At 48.9% G+C, this 17,822-nt stretch overlaps 1 pseudogene; it reads right to left on the reverse strand.

Annotated features, from left to right (window-relative positions):
* Positions 1–17,444: 17,444 nt before the first annotated feature.
* LOC126425520 (U4 spliceosomal RNA) lies at positions 17,445–17,573 on the reverse strand (annotated as a pseudogene).
* Positions 17,574–17,822: the final 249 nt, after the last annotated feature.

Here is a 17,822-nt window from a genome sequence, read left to right on the forward strand (position 1 = left end):
GTTCTAGGCGCTTCAGTCCGGAACCGCCCTGCTGCTACAGTTGCAGGTTCGAATCCTGCCTCGGGCATGGATGTGTGTGATGTCCTTAGGTTAGTTAGGTTTAAGTAGTTCTACGTCTAGGGGACTGATGACCTCCGATGTTAAGTCCCATAGTGCTCAGACCCATTTGAAACATTTTTGTAAACATCTGACGTGACGTTGCGAGCAGTGATGAGTCTTCAACAAAATCTCGAAGCTGTAGTCCTCAGCCCTTTACATCAGAAGGGAGAGTAACAATTACAGTCAGCAGTTCCTCTGAATCCGAGGAATAAAAGTGGCAGTGAAACGGCTCGGAAAAGAGCACGCTTAAGTGGCACATTTGACCGGAAAGAAACCGATTTCCAGCCGTTAAACCATTACTTCGATGAGTTCAGGACACAAATGTCAGTTACATACTGATCCAAGCATTCTTTCAGTTTTTGTGGTATTTATGTCTCAAGAACTGTTGCAATTTATTGCAGGCGAAACGAATCATTTTTACGTTTACACCAGAGAAAATACTACAGAATCTGAATTCTTGACTGTCAAAGTAGAAAGACACTGGATTTGGTCCAGAGATACACTTTTGAACACAGCAGTTTTCAGCGAAATTGTGCCCCGAGACCGTTTTTGTCTACTTATGAGAATCTTACACTTCAGTGATAACTCTGGGGATACTGGAGGCGACAGTCTGTTTAAAATTAGGACGATTGTTGACAATGTTCGTAAGGCGTTTCGTAATTCATTTCGCCCACATCACAAGATTTGTATATATGAAACTCTTGCTGTACAAAGGACGATTATCTTTTAAGCAATTTATTCCAACCAAGCGAAGTAGATTCGGAAGAAAGCCATTTGTACTGTGTGACAGAGTGGGTATGTTTTGGATTTTATTGCATATACAGGCGCAACAACAGAAATTGGGTTCCGCAATTTGGGAAAAGTGGCAACGTAGTTGCATCTCTTACGGGACTGTATTTGGAACAAGGTCATATTCTATTTGTCGATAATTGGTACTCCAGCCGGACCAGCTCCTCTGGCTTCACAAGCATGGAACAGCCGCATGTGACACTGTTCGTAAGAATAGGGGTAATATGCCAAAACTGCAGAAGAAATTAAAACGAGGAGAAACTGAGTTTGCCGCCCGGAGTGGCCGTGCGGTTCTAGGCGCTACAGTCTGGAGCTGAGCTACCGCTACGGTCGCAGGTTCGAATCCTGCCTCGGGCATGGATGCGTGTGATGTCCTTAGGTTAGTTAGGTTTAATTAGCTCTAAGTTCTAGGCGACTGATGACCTCAGAAGTTAAGTCGCATAGTGCTCAGAGCCATTTTAGAAACTGAGTTTAAGTTCTCTGACAACGTCCTTTCTATCAAGTGCTGCGATAAGAGAGGTGTGTGCATGTTGACCACAAGACACATAACAGAAATGGTTGAAACTTAGAAGACTGACAGAAATACCGGCGAAAAAAAAAGGGTGCAGTTAACCGTTGTGACATGTTACTGAGCTCAGTGGGATCAGTGCGTAAGACGGAAATAGTATAAGAAGTATTTTTTTCACATTCTGGACTTGTGCATTCTTAATGCTCATGCTCTCCACTTGCCGGTAACAGGGCGAAAAATGGCACTCGCAGAGTTTCAACTCTCTCTCCTAAGGGAGACTGCAGAAAAATATGCAACAAAACGGAGAAAATCTGGTAGGGGGAGGCGCTACGATCACGAGAACCCTCTGCGGTTCACAGGGGGACATTTTCCGGCTGTTATCGTGAGTGAACATTCGCAGAAAAGTAAACTAATGCGCAGATGCGTGGTTTGCACGAAGCAGAAAGTGCGCCGGGAAACTAGATACCAATGTAAAACTTGCAACATTCCATTATGTGTTGTACCCTGCTTTGAGACATATCATACAAAGAAGCATTACTAATCATTGAGAACTAAATCTGAGAAAATTTATTGACACTTCTGAATGAATTACTAAAAGAAAAATACAAAAATCTAAAAAATATATAAATCTATTTTTAAATTCGCCAGTGTCGATCCAAAGTCCAGATCAAAAAGAAGGATGGGAAACAGATGCAAAAGGTGTAAGATTATTCAGACAGTGTCTGACTTCATTTGTAGCAGTTTACTGGCAAATGAACGGACTTGGTGATTTTTTTTTCTCTTCTTTTTTGAGTTTCGATTCCCCCGAAGGGGGCGGGCTGGCAGCAGCTTAGTATGCCGCCCTTCGGCCTACAGACTTTCTTTTAAAAAGATGAAGAGAATAAAGAATCAAAACAGGCGATAAAGTCGGAGACTTAAATGGTAACATGGAGAAAAGATCGTGGAACTTAAAACATAGAACAAGGGGATGATGATGCTAATAAAATACATATGAAGCAGACAGGTAAAATAATAGACAGACAATTAAAAAACACGGCGACAGTCCGGTTTCTGTTCGCAAAAGGCATAAAATTCACACCCAGCGACAGCGTGGTTTCTGTTTGCAACACTTTGGAAGGACGAACAACACTGAACATTCACTTGAACACTACACTAAAAAGCTGGCAAATATGACATACTACAGCCGAGACCAGGTGGGGGGAAACTGGACAGATGATGGGAAAATAAAATGAGGGGAAGGAGAGGAAAAACGAAAGGGGGGAGGGGCGAGAGGAGCCGATGGAGGATGAGGACCCATAAGAGGGGCGGGGGGGTGCTGGGCACAGGGAGTGGGGAAGGCAGAGGAGGGGAATACAAAAGGACTCGGTGGGGGGGGGGGAGGAGGTTGGTGGGAAGAGGTTAGGCGGGGAGAAAACAGGATGGAAGGGGGGGAGGGGGAAGAGGGAGCCCAGGGAAAGGACGGAGGAAAGAGAGGGGGGGGGGGGGGGAATCAGAGTTGGTGATTCAGATGGCACAACCTCTGCACTGTGGCAAAGTAATAACGCGGAGTACACTGCGCCAGTGTAACAAAAGCCATATATTAATCTACATACAGTACATTTAAATTATTAAAACGTAACATAGACAGCTATACAAGGGCGAGTCAAATGAAAACCTTAAATTTTTAATAACAAATCGAAATTTCACGGTGTTATCCTGTAAGTTGGTAAGTGTGCTGAAAACAGCGTGCAGAATGGCCTGTAGGAGGCAGCATAGTGCAGGTGCGCACATACCGTCGCAGTATCAGTATAAAGATGGCCGCCCCACTTGCGACTTGCACCAGGGAAGAACAGCGTTCTGTTATTCGGTTTTTGAATAGTGAAGGTGTGAAACCTATTGAAATTCATCGACGAATGAAGGTTAAGTACGGTGATCCATGTCTGTGACAGCACCAAGTCTACGAATGGAGTAGGAAGTTCGCAAATGGTATGACTTCAGTGGAAGATACTCCTCGTCCAGGTCAGGCACAACGAGTTAACTCCACAGAACATTGCACCAGTTGAACCCATAGTGAAGGAAAACCACCGAGCGACACTAAATGACACGGCAGCATGTTTACAGATTAGTCATGGGTCAGCACACCACATTGTGCATGATGTGCTCCAGTTTCACAAAGTGTCTGCAAGATGGGTGCCACGGCACATGACTCCTGAAATGAGAGAACGACGTGTTGATGCTTGTGAAGAACTTCTTCGACGCTTTGAACGAGAAGGTGATTGCTTCCTTGCAAGAATCGTTACTGGGGACGAAACCTGAGTTCATTTCCACCAACCAGAAACGAAGATAGCGAGCAAGGAATGGCGCCATTCCTCATCATCAAAACCAAAGTAGTTTCGAACAGAGCTATCAGCGGGGATGGTTATGCTGACTCTCTTTTGGGACGAAAAAGACGTCATTTTGGAGCATTACATGCATAGAGGGACCACTGTTACCAGTGCATCATACACAGATCTCCGAAGTATCATCTGCGGCCTGCAATCAGATCAAAGTGACGTGGATTGCTGTCAGCAGGTGTCATTTCGCAACATGACAATGCAAGGCCCCACACTGTCAGTACAACAGTTGCAGCAACCACAGACCTACATTTTAAGTGTCTTCCTCATCCACCATACTCACCAGACCTTGCCCCAAGTGATTTCCATATGTTTGGACCACTCAAAAACGCAATGAGAGGAAAGAAGTTCCGTTCTGATGAAGAGGTACGAAACGCAGTGGGTGCATGAGTGGTTGTGCGGACTACCAAAGGAATTTTTTTTCTAATGGAATTTTTTTTCTAATGGAATTTATGCATTTTGTAAGCGCTGGAGGACTTGCATTGAGCGTGATGATGATGACTATTATTAGTGTTTTAGGACGCACAACGGCGAGGTTATCAGCGCCCGTTCCCAAAAGTTCAATTCAGAGCCGAATCGTGAGAGAATTGGTATCGTTCAAATTGCAAGATTGGACACAGCACATCAAAACAGGGAGAGAAAACTAAAAATAAAATAGCAGTACAAACAGGGAAAAATAAGGAACGGTGGCTGAGTGACCACTTACAAATAATGGGTGACCAAACCACTGGACAGCACATTAAGACTTCAATCCCAATATTTTGGGAAGAAGGCCAGACATCACACAAAAACGTAAAACTCTAGCGACACTCACCTCATTATTAGTTAAAAGAGAGGGTAGGTCTGGTGGGAAACTGAAATCTTCCCTCAAACCCGCATATAAAACACACTCAGTTAAAATATGCCGTATCGACAACTGTGTCCCACATGTCTGACACGTTGGTGGCCCCTCACGACGTAACAGAAAACCATGTGTCAAAGGACAATGTCCTATTCTAATCCGTGTAAGGGCTACTTCCTCAGCGCGTCGTTGTCGGAAGGAGGTGAGCCACGGTCGGACAGAATCCTTCACCGCTCGCAACTTATTATCCCTCACGTCCAGCCACTGAGCCTCCCACCAACGCATGACCTTCCGAGTCACGAAAGACGTAATGGCCTGCAGGGGGACGGAACAGCGAGCAGGAGGTGGGATGGAGCAGGCCTCCTTGGCAGCCGCATCCGCAAGTTCATTTCCAGGAATCCCTATGTGCCCTGGAACCCAACAAAAAATTACATCCTAACCCTGCTTTTGCAAGAGAAGGAGTGCGTCCTGCACTTCATGCACCATCCGATCTGCTGGGTACATTTGTTCAAGAGCGTGTAGAGCACTTTGGGAATCGGAGCAGATGATGAATTTCGTGCCACGATGTCGGCGCATATGCTCTAATGCTTGCAGAATGGCAAACAGTTCTGCATAGTAAACTGAGAACTGCTCTGGGAGCCCTATCCGATGGACAGTATCGGGAAACACAGCAGAGCAGCCCATAAAATCCCCCTGTTTAGACCCATCCGTGTAAACAGTAATAAAATTAGAATGGCGTTCTAAAATCTCAGTAAGTTTAATTTTAAAAAGGTGGTCCGGGGTACAATACTTCCTGTAAGTAGCCACATCAAGAAGTAATCTTGGCCTTTGTAGTCGCCAGGGAGATCTCCTACTCCATCCCTGGTGGAGGACCTTAATGCCCTCCAGGTGTACCGACTCGAGACTCTCCTTTGCACGGATGCCAAACGGCTTTGTTGCCGCCGGACGGTGGCGGAAGAGACGTGCCAGAGCCGGCCGGGAAAAGGTGGCGGACGCCAATGAAAGAAGAGTGGACTTGGCCCTGTACACGTGCCGTACCACTAGGAGAAGACGCCGAATGGGCAGGGGCGGCTCTCCCGCCTCGACACACAGACTAGCAACTGGACTCGTGCGATAAGCCCCCGTTGAAAGCCTAATACCCTCATGGTGAATCACATCCAACATTTTGAGGTAGGAAGGTCTTGCAGAGCCATAAGCTTGACATCCGTATTCCATTCGAGGTCGCACAAAGGCCTTATAAAGTTGGAGCAGACATGCCCTGTCAGCACCCCAGGATCTATGACTGACGCATTTAAGGACGTTTAAAGCCTTGAAACAGCGGACTTTTAGATCCTTTAAGTGTGGCAACCATGTGAGCTTCTCGTCAAAAATAAGCCCCAGATATTTCACTTTTTCCATAAAGGGGAGAACAGTGGCTCCTAGTTTTAAAACAGGGAGATTAAAAAGAGAACGGGAACGGTAAAAATCTACACAAACGGTCTTCTCCAAAGAGAATTGAAAGCCCGTGGTCTTGGACCATTCCTCCAATCGCACAAGTGTCAGCTGTAATTGGCGTGTAGCAGCTGTGACGGAGGAAGACGCACAGAAAATGGAGAAATCGTCCACAAACAAGGAGCACTGCACGGGCCGTCGTACTGTGGACGCAATACTATTGATGGCAATTGCGAAAGCTGTCACACTGAGGACACTTCCTTGAGGGACACCGTTCTCCTGCTTAAAACGGTCAGACAGGACATTCCCAAACTTATACTTAAAATACCTGTCCGACAGAAAGGATCTGAAGAGTGTGGGTAAACGCCCACGGAAACCCCACTCATAAAGCTGCCTCAAAATGGTGTGCCTCCAGGTAGTATCGTACGCCATCTCCAGGTCGAAGAAAACCCCGATAAGGTGTTGCTTACGTAGGAAAGCATCCTGTATCGCTGTTTCGAGTAGGATCAGGTTATCTAGGGTGGAATGATACCTCCTGAACCCACACTGGCAGCGGGTAAGTAAGGATCTGGATTCGAGAACCCACACCAGGCGCCTATTGACCATACGCTCAAATGTCTTTCCGACGCATCTCGTGAGACTAATGCTACGGTAGCTACTGGGTTCGGTCCGATCCTTCCCTGGTTTTAAAAGGGGAATTAAAATCGATTCTTTCCACGAACTAGGAAAGTCTCCTGTCTTCCAAATTTCATTAAAAAGTTGAAGGAGGACTTCCTTTGACCGCAGATCCAACTGCTGCAGCATGCTATACGATATCAGGTCTGGACCAGGTGCGGTATCCCGAGATACGGACAGTGCAGAGTCCAACTCCCACAAAGAGAAAGGCTGGTTGTATTCCTCAGCGTTCTTTGAACGGAAATCAAAACCAGCCCTCTCCTGTGTACCCCGATAGCGCAGAAATTCTGTGTGTGTGTGTGTGTGTGTGTGTGTGTGTGTGTGTGTGTGTGTGTGTGTGTGTGTGTGTTTGAGGTTTACGGGCGCTAAACAGCGGGGTCATCAGCGCCCAAACGCATAAAAACAGGAACACATGCAGTGAAGGGACTGAGACGAACAACGAACAAGGGGAACAGCAAAAAGACACAGACCTGACGCAGTTCCAAATCCTCACATACAAAGGCAAAACAAGAGGAGAAGGAGTGCACTAAAAAAGGAAAGGAAACACAAGGAAGGGAGGACAGAAACCGAAGGGAAACAAGGAGGTAGACATGACTGGTTGACCTCTTACCTAAAATCTGGGTGAGCCAGTCATCCAGCAGCACATTAAAAACCTCTCCCTAAAAGCCATGGCAACAAATTGTGTTTAAGGTTTTACGGTTTTGTGTCCTGTCCAGACGTTGCGTCGTCTTTCAAAATAGAGGGCAAATCCGGTGGCAAAGAAACCACCGCCCTCTGGTCAGAGAATAAAAGACAGTCAAGTAAAATGTGGCGGACAGTAATCTGGACGCCACAAGCACTGCAGAGGGGGGGATCCTCCCGCCGGAGTAAAAAACCATGTGTGAAGGGACTGTGCCCGAGGCGGAGGCGAGTTAGGAGAACCTCATCCCGCCTGCATGACTGGTAGGATGTACGCCATGGCCGCGTGGTGGCCTTGACCAGACGCAGCTTATTTTCACCGACTGCCAGCCACTCCTCTTCCCACTGACGCAGAACGCGAAAACGCAGGAGGGAGGTAACAGCATGGAGGGGGACGGCACATGCAACAACGTGAGGGAGGGAACACGCATCTTTGGCAGCCACATCCGCCAGTTCGTTTCCCCTAATACCCACGTGCCCCGGCACCCAGCGGAAGGAAACCTTCCCCTGTCGTTGCAGGTGGAGTAGGGCATCATGGATGTTCTGGACGACCGTATCTGCTGGGTACAAGTGTTGCATGGTCAGAAGGGCACTCAGGGAGTCAGAACAGATGAGGAACTTACGACTGGGAACACATCTCATCCGCTCCAATGCCCGCAAGATCGCAAACAATTCGGCATCAAAGATGGTAAACGCCGCAGGAAGCCGTAACTTGACGAGTCGATCAGGGAAAACAACAGCACAACCAACAGAGTCCCCCTGTTTAGAGCCATCCGTAAATATTGGTACATGGGCGGGATGCTGGTTTAAAATATCATAAAATAAGGAGGTAAAAACAAACACAGGAGTGCAGCTCCTCCGGTACTCCGACAAGGACGCTGGGCCTCTGGAGCAACCAGGGAGGCAGGCGAGTAAAACCTTGTCGTTGGGGGCCCACACGCTCCAAACCAAGGGACTCAAGCAAATGCTTGGCACGAATCCCAAATGGTCTCATTGCCCTGGGACGACTGGAAAAGAGACGTTCCATAGGCGGTCGGGCAACGGTAGGGTACGAAGCGGATGTAGGACAGACAAGGAATTGACACACCCGTCGCACCATGAGGAGTTTCCGCCGGATGGCGAGCGGCGGTTCCCCTGCCTCAGCACACAGGCTGGGGATGGGACTGGTACGGAAGGCACCAGTGGCCAGCCTGATACCCTCATGGTGTACTGCGTCAAGTATCTTCAGATACGAAGGCCTTGCTGACCCATACACGGTGCAACCATTGTCAAGACGCGATCGGACGAAAGCCCTATAAAACTGCAGCAGACGCGCCCGATCTGCTCCCCAGGACCGATGGCTCAGACACTTCAAAATATTCAGTGCCTTCAGGGCCCACACCTTGAGGTCTTTAAGGTGAGGCAACCACGACAGTTTGGAATCAAGAGTGAGGTCCAGGAACCGCACAGTGTCGCTAAAAGGAAGAATAGTGTCCCTCAGACGCAATTCAGGGGAGGTAAAAAGACGTCGAGAACGATTAAAATGAACACACACACATTTGTCAGCAGAAAAGGTAAAACCCGTCTTTGCAGTCCATGCCTGTAATCGCTGTATCATAAGCTGCAACTGCCGACTAGCAGTGACAAGACTGGAGGAAGAACAGAAAACAGCAAAATCGTCCACAAACAAGGAACATAGGGCAGGACTCCAGATAGTGGACGTGATACTGTTAATGGCGACGGCAAAGAGGATGACACTTAAAACGCTTCCCTGAGGAACACCATTCTCCTGCACATACAAATCAGATAGCACATTACCAACCCTATATCGAAAGAGGCGGTAGGAAAGAAAGGACCGAAGGAAGATGGGGAGACGGCCACGAAAACCCCACTCATGGAGTTGATTGAGGATATGGCGGCGCCAAGTAGTGTCATACGCCTTATGAATGTCAAAGAAGACACCGAGACAATGCTGGTTACGGAGGAAGGCCTGCTGGATGGCCGCCTCAAGCAGGGTCAAGTTGTCTATAGTTGAACGACATCTCCGAAAGCCACACTGCGAGGGGCTAAGGAGCTGCCTGGTTTCGAGCAGCCAAACCAGGCGACGGTTGACCATGCGTTCTAACGTCTTCCCGACACAGCTCGTCAAAGCAGTACTTGGTAACTGCTGAGATGCGTTCGGTCCTTCCCCGTTTTGAGGAGGGGGATCAAAATCGCCTCCTTCCACGAGTCAGGGTACGTGCCAGATAACCATATCATATTAAAAAAATTCAGGAGAACTTCCTTGGAAGGCAGTAACAAGTGCTGCAGCATGCTGAACCGGGTTTGATCATGGCCAGGAGCAGTATCATGAGCCTCAAACAGCGCCGAATCCAGTTCCCACATTGTGAAGGGGCAATTGTAGGGTTGAGAATTTGGAGACCGGAAGTCCAAGTGACCCCTCTCGATGGCAGTGCGGTAGCGGCAGAAATCTGGATCACAGTTAATAGTAGCGGTAGATTCCGCAAAATGCATGGCCTGTGTCTGGGCAATGTCTCTCGGCGCCGTGAGGAGACTTCCCTGATGCAGCAATGCCGTGACAGGTAGCTGGCCGAGTTTCCCGGAAATTCTCCTGATGGCTTCCCATGCTTTCATAGAAATAGTGGAGTGGGAGATGGAGTTCAAGAACGATTGCCATGACCGTCGTTTACTCTCTTTAATCACTCGCCGCGCTTTGGCCCTTCCCACCCGAAAGGCCGCAAGATTGTCAGCTGAGGGACGGCACTTGAAGCGGCGCAGAGCTGCACGGCGGGCTCGGATGGCTGAGCGGCACTCAGTGGTCCACCAAGGGACAGGACGCCTCTTGGGACGACCGGATGACCGTGGGATTGACAATTCAGCAGCATGGGAGATCACGGCTGTAACATGGTCTACCCATTCGTGCACGCTGGCATGGTGTTCCAAAACAGCCAGTTGGCTGAAAAGTGTCCAGTCAGCTCGGCAGAGGTGCCACCGGGGCGGCACTGGTAATGCCATAGCCTCAGCCAGGAGGCGAATCCAAAGGGGGAAGTGGTCACTAGAATGGAGGTCTGCAGCAACCTCCCACAGAGCAGAATCCGCGAGTGCTGGAGAGCAAAAGGAAAGGTCAATAGCTGATGGCGACCCAGAAGCAGTACAGAAATGAGTGGGAGCACCAGAGTTGAGGATGCATAGTTCTTCAGACATCATGAGGCTTTCCAGAATGCGACCCTTGGGGCAAGTATTCGAAGAGCCCCATAAGACATTATGAGCATTGAAGTCCCCCAGAAGAAGAAATGGGCGGGGGAGTTGGCTAATAAGGTCTGCGAGAGCCTCGGAGTCTATCGCATCCTGAGGTGGTAAGTAAAGTGAACAGACTGTGAACCTCCGACCCACAAGAAGGTCAACTGCAACTGCTTGCAAGTCTGTAACGAGAGGGAGCTCAGATGAGGGGTGCATGTCACGGACAAAAACCGCAACACCACCCTTTGCCCTTTCCCCCGTCAGATCATCTTTCCGATAGACGGTATAGCCCCGTAAAGAAGGAGCATCAGTGGCCCGAAAATGTGTCTCTTGGAGACATAAGCACAAAGGGCACTCTCGTACAAGGAGCTGTAATTCGGCCACATGCGTCCTGAACCCATTCAGGTTCCACTGTAATATGGGAGCCAGTGATCAGGGGGGCTGAACTCTCACCCCGCCTCTGTGCTTTGGAGGAGAGCACGTGCTGGCTGGAGATTTATTCCTGGGGCGAGAAGATCGCCCCCGGTGGACGTCAATGTCCATCAGATCCGATGACGACCCACGGGAGACGTCAGACAGTACGATGGCCTCATCATCGGACTGACCCCGACTAGTCTCCTCAGGTGGCGAAACCTTCAGCTTCGGCGTCTTTGTCTTGGGGGGCTTAGAAGGCAGAGCCTTGTCAACAGGTGGAGCATTACTCGCCTGGGCAGAAGGCGCCATATGGGGAGAGGGAGGAAGTACCCCAATGTCAGCAACCATAGCCTTGTCCGACGTTGCGGGGAGAGCCGCAGGTTGCAAAACAACCGCAGCAGCACAAGTGCACTGGCAAATGCAGGTATTAGTGCTAACACTAGCAACCTCCGTTTGCGTAGCAGCAGTGGCCATTTTTACCGGTTTTTTCAGAACGGATGCGAAAGATGTAGTAAACACAGGAGGTTGCATGGCCTTAAAGAGCTTCTTGGCCTCACCATAGGGGATGCGCTTTGATGTTTTAATCTCCTGTATCTTCCGTTCGTCGAGATAGATGGGGCAGACCTGGCTCCAGACAGGGTGGCTCCCAGATCAATTCACGCACTTCACAGGCGATGAACAATCAGCTCCTTCATGGGCAGGCTGACCACATTTACCACAAGTGGCTATCCCATTGCACCCCAACATAGTATGCCCAAAGCGCTGACATTTAAAGCAGCGCATTGGGTTTGGGAAATATGGCCTTACTGGCAAACGTAAGAACCCCGCTTTAACATGCTCTGGGAGTCGTGGGCAACTGAACGTGAGAATAAACGAGTCGGATTTGACTAGGTCCCCATCGACTCGTTTCATAATATGCTGCACGTCAACAATACCTTCATCAGCCCATTGAGATTTGAACTCGTCTGTGGGGATATCCACCAAGTCCCTACATGTCACAACACCCTTACTGTAGTTCACAGTGGAGTGAAGCTCGGTCTCGATAGCGTACTCACCGAGACAGGTTGCTTTCCGAAGAGAAGCGACTTGACGGGAACTAGATGTCTCAACTAACAGAGTCCCATTGCGCAGTCGCTTCACAGATTTAAGTGTTGCTGCAATTCCCTCAAGACCCTTGTGGATGTAAAACGGAGAAACCCTCTCAAAGCTATCCTCCTTCCGTTTAATAATCAAAAACACATTCTGATTATCAGCATGTGCTCTGTTACCACAGTCTGACAAATCTCGATCAACACTAGGCGCTGGAGGACTCGCAGCACGAAGTCGCTTCTTCTATGGGGTGTGTTTTCCTACCAGTGGCCCACCCAAGCCACTGGTAGGGGGAAATGTAGAGGTCGAAGGGTCCATTGCGGTCCCACGAGCAGCTAGGGAACTAAAGGTCCGCTCAGACAGAGCCCCGCATGCCTGAGTAAGCCTGATACAACTGGGGTGCGGCAGGTGCCCCAGATGTTGCCCGCTTGCGACTGTTCCACCTCAACAGCCATGCATCTCATAGGCGCGGAGCACACCAGAAGATTGAGGGGTTTTATAGAGGTCGGCCTTCCTCGCAATCCAGGCGGTCAAGCCAAGATTACCATTCCCCGCAGCACACAACATTCCACCGCCGCGCCATACGGTGGTCGCTGAAGCATGACCGGGGTTACGGTGACAGGAGACTGGCGGCGCCGACAAGTCCTCAGCTCAGGACCCCGGGGTCGCCAAGCCCGTACTCAGCAAATGAATGCTGAGCCCCTGGGGGCCGCAGAAATTCTGGGTCCTGGCTAGAATCGGCCGTAATAGTTTGAAAAGGTTCTGCCAACGCCCGGGCGATGTCTCTTGGAGATGTTAGGAGACACCCCTGCTCACGTATAGCTGCTATTGGCGGTCGAGAGTATCGCCTTGAGATCCTCCTAATGGCTTCCCATACTTTGCTTGAAGATGTGGACCTATTGATGGAGTTCAGGAACTCACGCCAAGACCTCCGTTTACTCTCCCTAATGCCCGCATCTCGTGGCCGTGCGGTAGCGTTCTCGCTTCCCACGCCCGGGTTCCCGGGTTCGATTCCCGGCGGGGTCAGAGATTTTCTCTGCCTCGTGATGGCTGGGTGTTGTGTGCTGTCCTTAGGTTAGTTAGGTTTAAGTAATTCTAAGTTCTAGGGGACTTATGACCACAGCAGTTGAGTCCCATTGTGCTCAGAGCCATTTGAACCATTTTACTCTCCCTAACGATTTTTCTCGCCCGCGCCCGTGCTATTCGGAAAGTTGTCAGATGCGCAGCAGTGGGGCACCGACGGAATCTTCTCAAAGCCGCCCGTCTGTCTCTGATGGCCGTACGACAGTCGTCATTCCACCAAGGGACAGGCTGCCTCACAGGTGTTCCCTTTGACTTTGGTATGGATACATCAGCGGCATGGTGCATCACCGCCGTGATCCACCCAATCCTGGACGCCTTCACACCGTTCAAAAACAGCCAACTGCCGGTAGAGCGTCCAGTTTCCCTTCCGGAACAACCATTTTGGCGGCTGTGCGACACGACCCATTTCAACTGACAGATGGAGCCAGATAGGATAATGGTCGCTGCCATGAAGGTCGTCGTCGACGACCCACTGAGCAATGTCCGCAAGCACAGGCGAACAAATAGAGAGGTCTATGGCAGAAGACGAACCTGAAGCGGTGCTAAAATGGGTGGCCTGACCTGTGTTCAGCAGTATGACGTCGGAAGTCCTGAGCAACTGCTCAATCATCTGGCCTCTGGGGCCGGTTTTGTTGGAACCCCATAATGCATTATGAGCATTAAAGTCTCCTAAAATGAGAAAGGGACGGGGTAGCTGATCAATGAGCCGTGCGAGGGCTTCACTGTCAATGAGCTCAGTGGGTGGTAAATACAAGGAGCACACTGTAACATTAACCTGGGCCAGGATCCGAGCTGCAACCGCTTGTAGCGTTGTGGTTAAGGTCACAGGTGAGGAGTGGAATGTGTCCTTAATGAACACTGCCACCCCACCCTGAACCCTATTACCAGTCAGGTCGTCTTTCCTGTACATGTGATATCCCGTAAGTACAGGCGTGTCAGTCTCTTTAAAATGTGTCTCTTGCAAAGAGATGCAAATGGGGTTTTCCTGTACTAACAGCTGCAATTCTGCAAAGCGAGGTCTGACTCCATTCAGATTCCACTGCAGTATGGGAGCCATATCAGCGTTTCGGTTTAGATTTCCCCCCGTCTTTGCGCCGCGCTGGTGAGGCACTTGTAGAGCGAGTGGCAGCAGAGGGGCTGCCAGGTTCTGGGGAAGAGGTATCAAAATCCATGACGATGTCCTCCTCATCAGTCAGGGATGCCATGATGACATCCGATGGTGCCTTTGGCAGGTTTGACGTCAAACGCCGTGCCCCTTTCCCTGGTACCGTTTTCTTTGTGGAAGTCGGGGATGGGGGAAGTGGAGAGGCACTCTGTTTCTGGAGGGTCTTCGAAGGCTTCACTGGAGCTTTCTCTGCAATAGCGGTTGGTGCAGGCGGAGCAGCCTGAATAGCTATATCGTTAGTGGGAGTGCTCTGGCATGTACAAACGCAGGTACAGGTATTGGTGGAGGATACTGCGACGCTGGACATGGTCTGCGTCGAAGCGTCTATTCGCGACGCACGGTTGTGCACCAAGGAGGCATAGGATGTGGCAAAGACAGAGGGTTTTGTAGCCCTATACTCTTTTTTGGCTTCCACATAAGGTAGCCGCTTTGTCACCTTGATCTCCTGAATTTTTCGTTCTTCCACAAAGACGGGGCAGTCTCTGCTCCAGACGGGATGGCTCCCAGAGCAGTTGATACACAGCGCTGGAGATGCACAGTTGGTCCCAGCTTCATGAGCTGCCTTGCCACATATACCGCAGGTTGGTTCACCCCCACAACTCATTGTCGTATGGCCAAATCGCTGACATTTGAAACAGCGCATAGGGTTAGGTATATAAGGCCGAACCCTAAGTTGGAGGAAACCAGCCAGAACGTATTCAGGTAAGACAGGCGAATTGAAAGTCACAATGAAGGTGGCACATTTCTCAATAACTCCATTATTCCTACGTGTCCTTTGTTCCACGTCTACAATCCCCTGTGTTGCCCATTCTTACTTCAGCTCGTCGACATCGATATCCATTAAATGACGGCAGGTGACAACACCTTTACTGGAGTTGAGGGCATTGTGCAACTCGACAGTAATATCATACTCACCTAACTTGGGTGACTTCCGAAGCAGCTCCACTTGCTTTGCCCTAGTAGTCTCAACTAACAGCGTACCATTCCTCAGGCGTTTGATAGATTTCAGTGTACCTGCGAGTCCTTCTAAACCTTTATGTATGTAGAAAGGAGACACTTTTTCAAATGAGCCCTCCTTCCTCTTTATCACGATGAAAACATTGTCATTTACGACTCCATGAGCCCTGTTACTCTTTTCCATCTGAATATCTGGAGGACTAGCCTCCCTCATGCGCTTGACTGATTGCGAAGATGATGAAGGGAAATACGTGGTTGCCATGTGCGTCCCACGAGCAGCTAGGGAACGAAACGTCAGCCCAGACAGAGCCCGCATGCCTGGGTAAGCCTTATACAACTGAGGTGCGGCAGGTTCCTCAGAGGTCGCCCGCTAGCGACTGTTCCACCTCAACAGCCATGCATCTTATCGGCGCGCAGCACACCTTAAGATTGAAGGGTTTTTTATAGAGGTATGTACCATCCTCGCGATCCAGGCAATCAAGCCATGATCCCCGGTCCCTGCGACACACAACGTTCCACCGTTACGCCACACGGTGGTCGCTGAAGCATGCCCAGAGCTTACGGTGTCAGAGGACTGGCGGCGCACACCAGTCCCCAGCTCGGGGATCCCGGGTTCGCCAAGCCCGTACCCAGCACATAAATGCTGAGTCCCCTGAGGGGGCATTGAGCGTGCGGGAGATTATGTTGAAATGTGATACAGCTTTGTACCACTTCTGCTCCATAAATAATATTTAAAAAATATTTAAGGTTTTCATTTGACTCACCCTCGTATTCTTTTACCATTAGTAGTACAAATATAGATCACATCCGATCTACTTGTATAAACATGTTTTCCATAACTGATTTAAACGCCATTGATCAACGAAGAACAACATGCCAAAGTTAAAACTCTTCTCTCACTGCGATTTTACTTGCTATTTTGCCTCTTTTGTTAGCAAATATTGGAAGTTAAACTCATTCTTCTTGGGTGTTTGGGGAGTAGTAAAATTTGTTGCTCGAATGTATCGAATATACCCTGCTATCATGCTTACATAAAAATCCACATCTTTTCAACTAATTTGTAGATTACTGGAAAATGGTAAGGGAATAAAAAATTTTATTCCTTATCGTTGTGCTGTCAATCTATCGCACTCTAAATTTCATTTTCATCGTGCGTTCACTCTATTAGATATACGAAACCCAAGCTTAGAGTATTTTCGGGCCTGATTTTCGCGCCCAACTTTCATTCCAGTTATACAGCTTGGTATGTTTTACAGAGCATAGTTTTTTTAGCAAAATCAGAACCAATATACCGCATTTTTTACGCTTTTACAAAATCTTTAATTTTGCGCACAATTCAGTCACTACTGGAAAGTGCTATGAAAATGACCAGCAAGAAGTCAAACTTCCAAATTTTTTTCAGGTGCCTATTTTTTTGGCCGATTTACCTATAATTTTCTGGCTCAATATGGCTACTAAATTTTTATTCATTATTATTCTTAAGAGAACGCAGAAAGTTACACAAGATGGCCAAATGCGATTTCTTTACAAAACTATTGCCCGCAGTATTACAGTTCAAAGTCGCCAAAAATTCACGCTGCCTCCGCACGAGTTGTAATCAGCCGAGAGATATTCAGCACAGGGTGGGTTGGACAGAGCGGGTCGATCCGGTCCCGGCGGCGGCTCCGACGGACAGGCAAGCAGCTCAGGTATGCGGATTACACCGCTGGTCGGGACGCCTCAGCGCTCCAACCGGATGGTGCGCCTCCAGCAGTCAAAGGGTTAAGTACAACACCTGCCTCCCACACACTCACCAACTCTCACTGTACTGCCCTAGTCTCCTCCACTAAATTCTGACAGAAGTTTTGTCAAATCCTACATTTATCAGTAACCACTGCATGTGTATACCACAAGTATGCAATGGAGCAAGAATTGCCAACAGACAGAACCACATTTCAACTGTCCACATTGGCGTCTTTATTCACACATAGCCGTTGCCCAACATGTTACACTGAGGAGAACGCTTCTCACCAGCTCTCAGAGACTGTATATAATTCATCAACGAACACAGCCAAACACTTCCACAATAACAGACTGAGCTCACAGATAATCACACCTTGAGGCACTGTTTTCATTAGAATTACACCCCATTAGAGGCTGCCAAAAATTGCCACAGAGACGGTACTTCACGTCTCTCTGGTGAGTTATTGGTAAAAGGTTTCAACTAGCAATAATCGCACCTCGTTGGTTACGATATTGCCACTGCGCAAAGAGTGTCTACCTTGCTTGTTTTTCCTTTATTGTAATTTCATTCTTCTGCCCCATATAGGCAGGAGAGGACTGGCAGTGGCACTGCCTACTGCTCTTCAGCCAAACGGCTTTAACAAAAATACAAGGAGAACTCTTACGTAGAAGCAGGGGTAATAAGGTGACATAAAAATACAGTAAATGGAGGTGATGCGAATTAAAATAGACACTAATACAGGGACATTGGGGGACAATTAAAGAATCGAAAAAGGCCGC

This window comes from Schistocerca serialis, chromosome 10, assembly GCF_023864345.2.
Source record: "Schistocerca serialis cubense isolate TAMUIC-IGC-003099 chromosome 10, iqSchSeri2.2, whole genome shotgun sequence".
NCBI classification, from domain to species: domain Eukaryota; kingdom Metazoa; phylum Arthropoda; class Insecta; order Orthoptera; family Acrididae; genus Schistocerca; species Schistocerca serialis.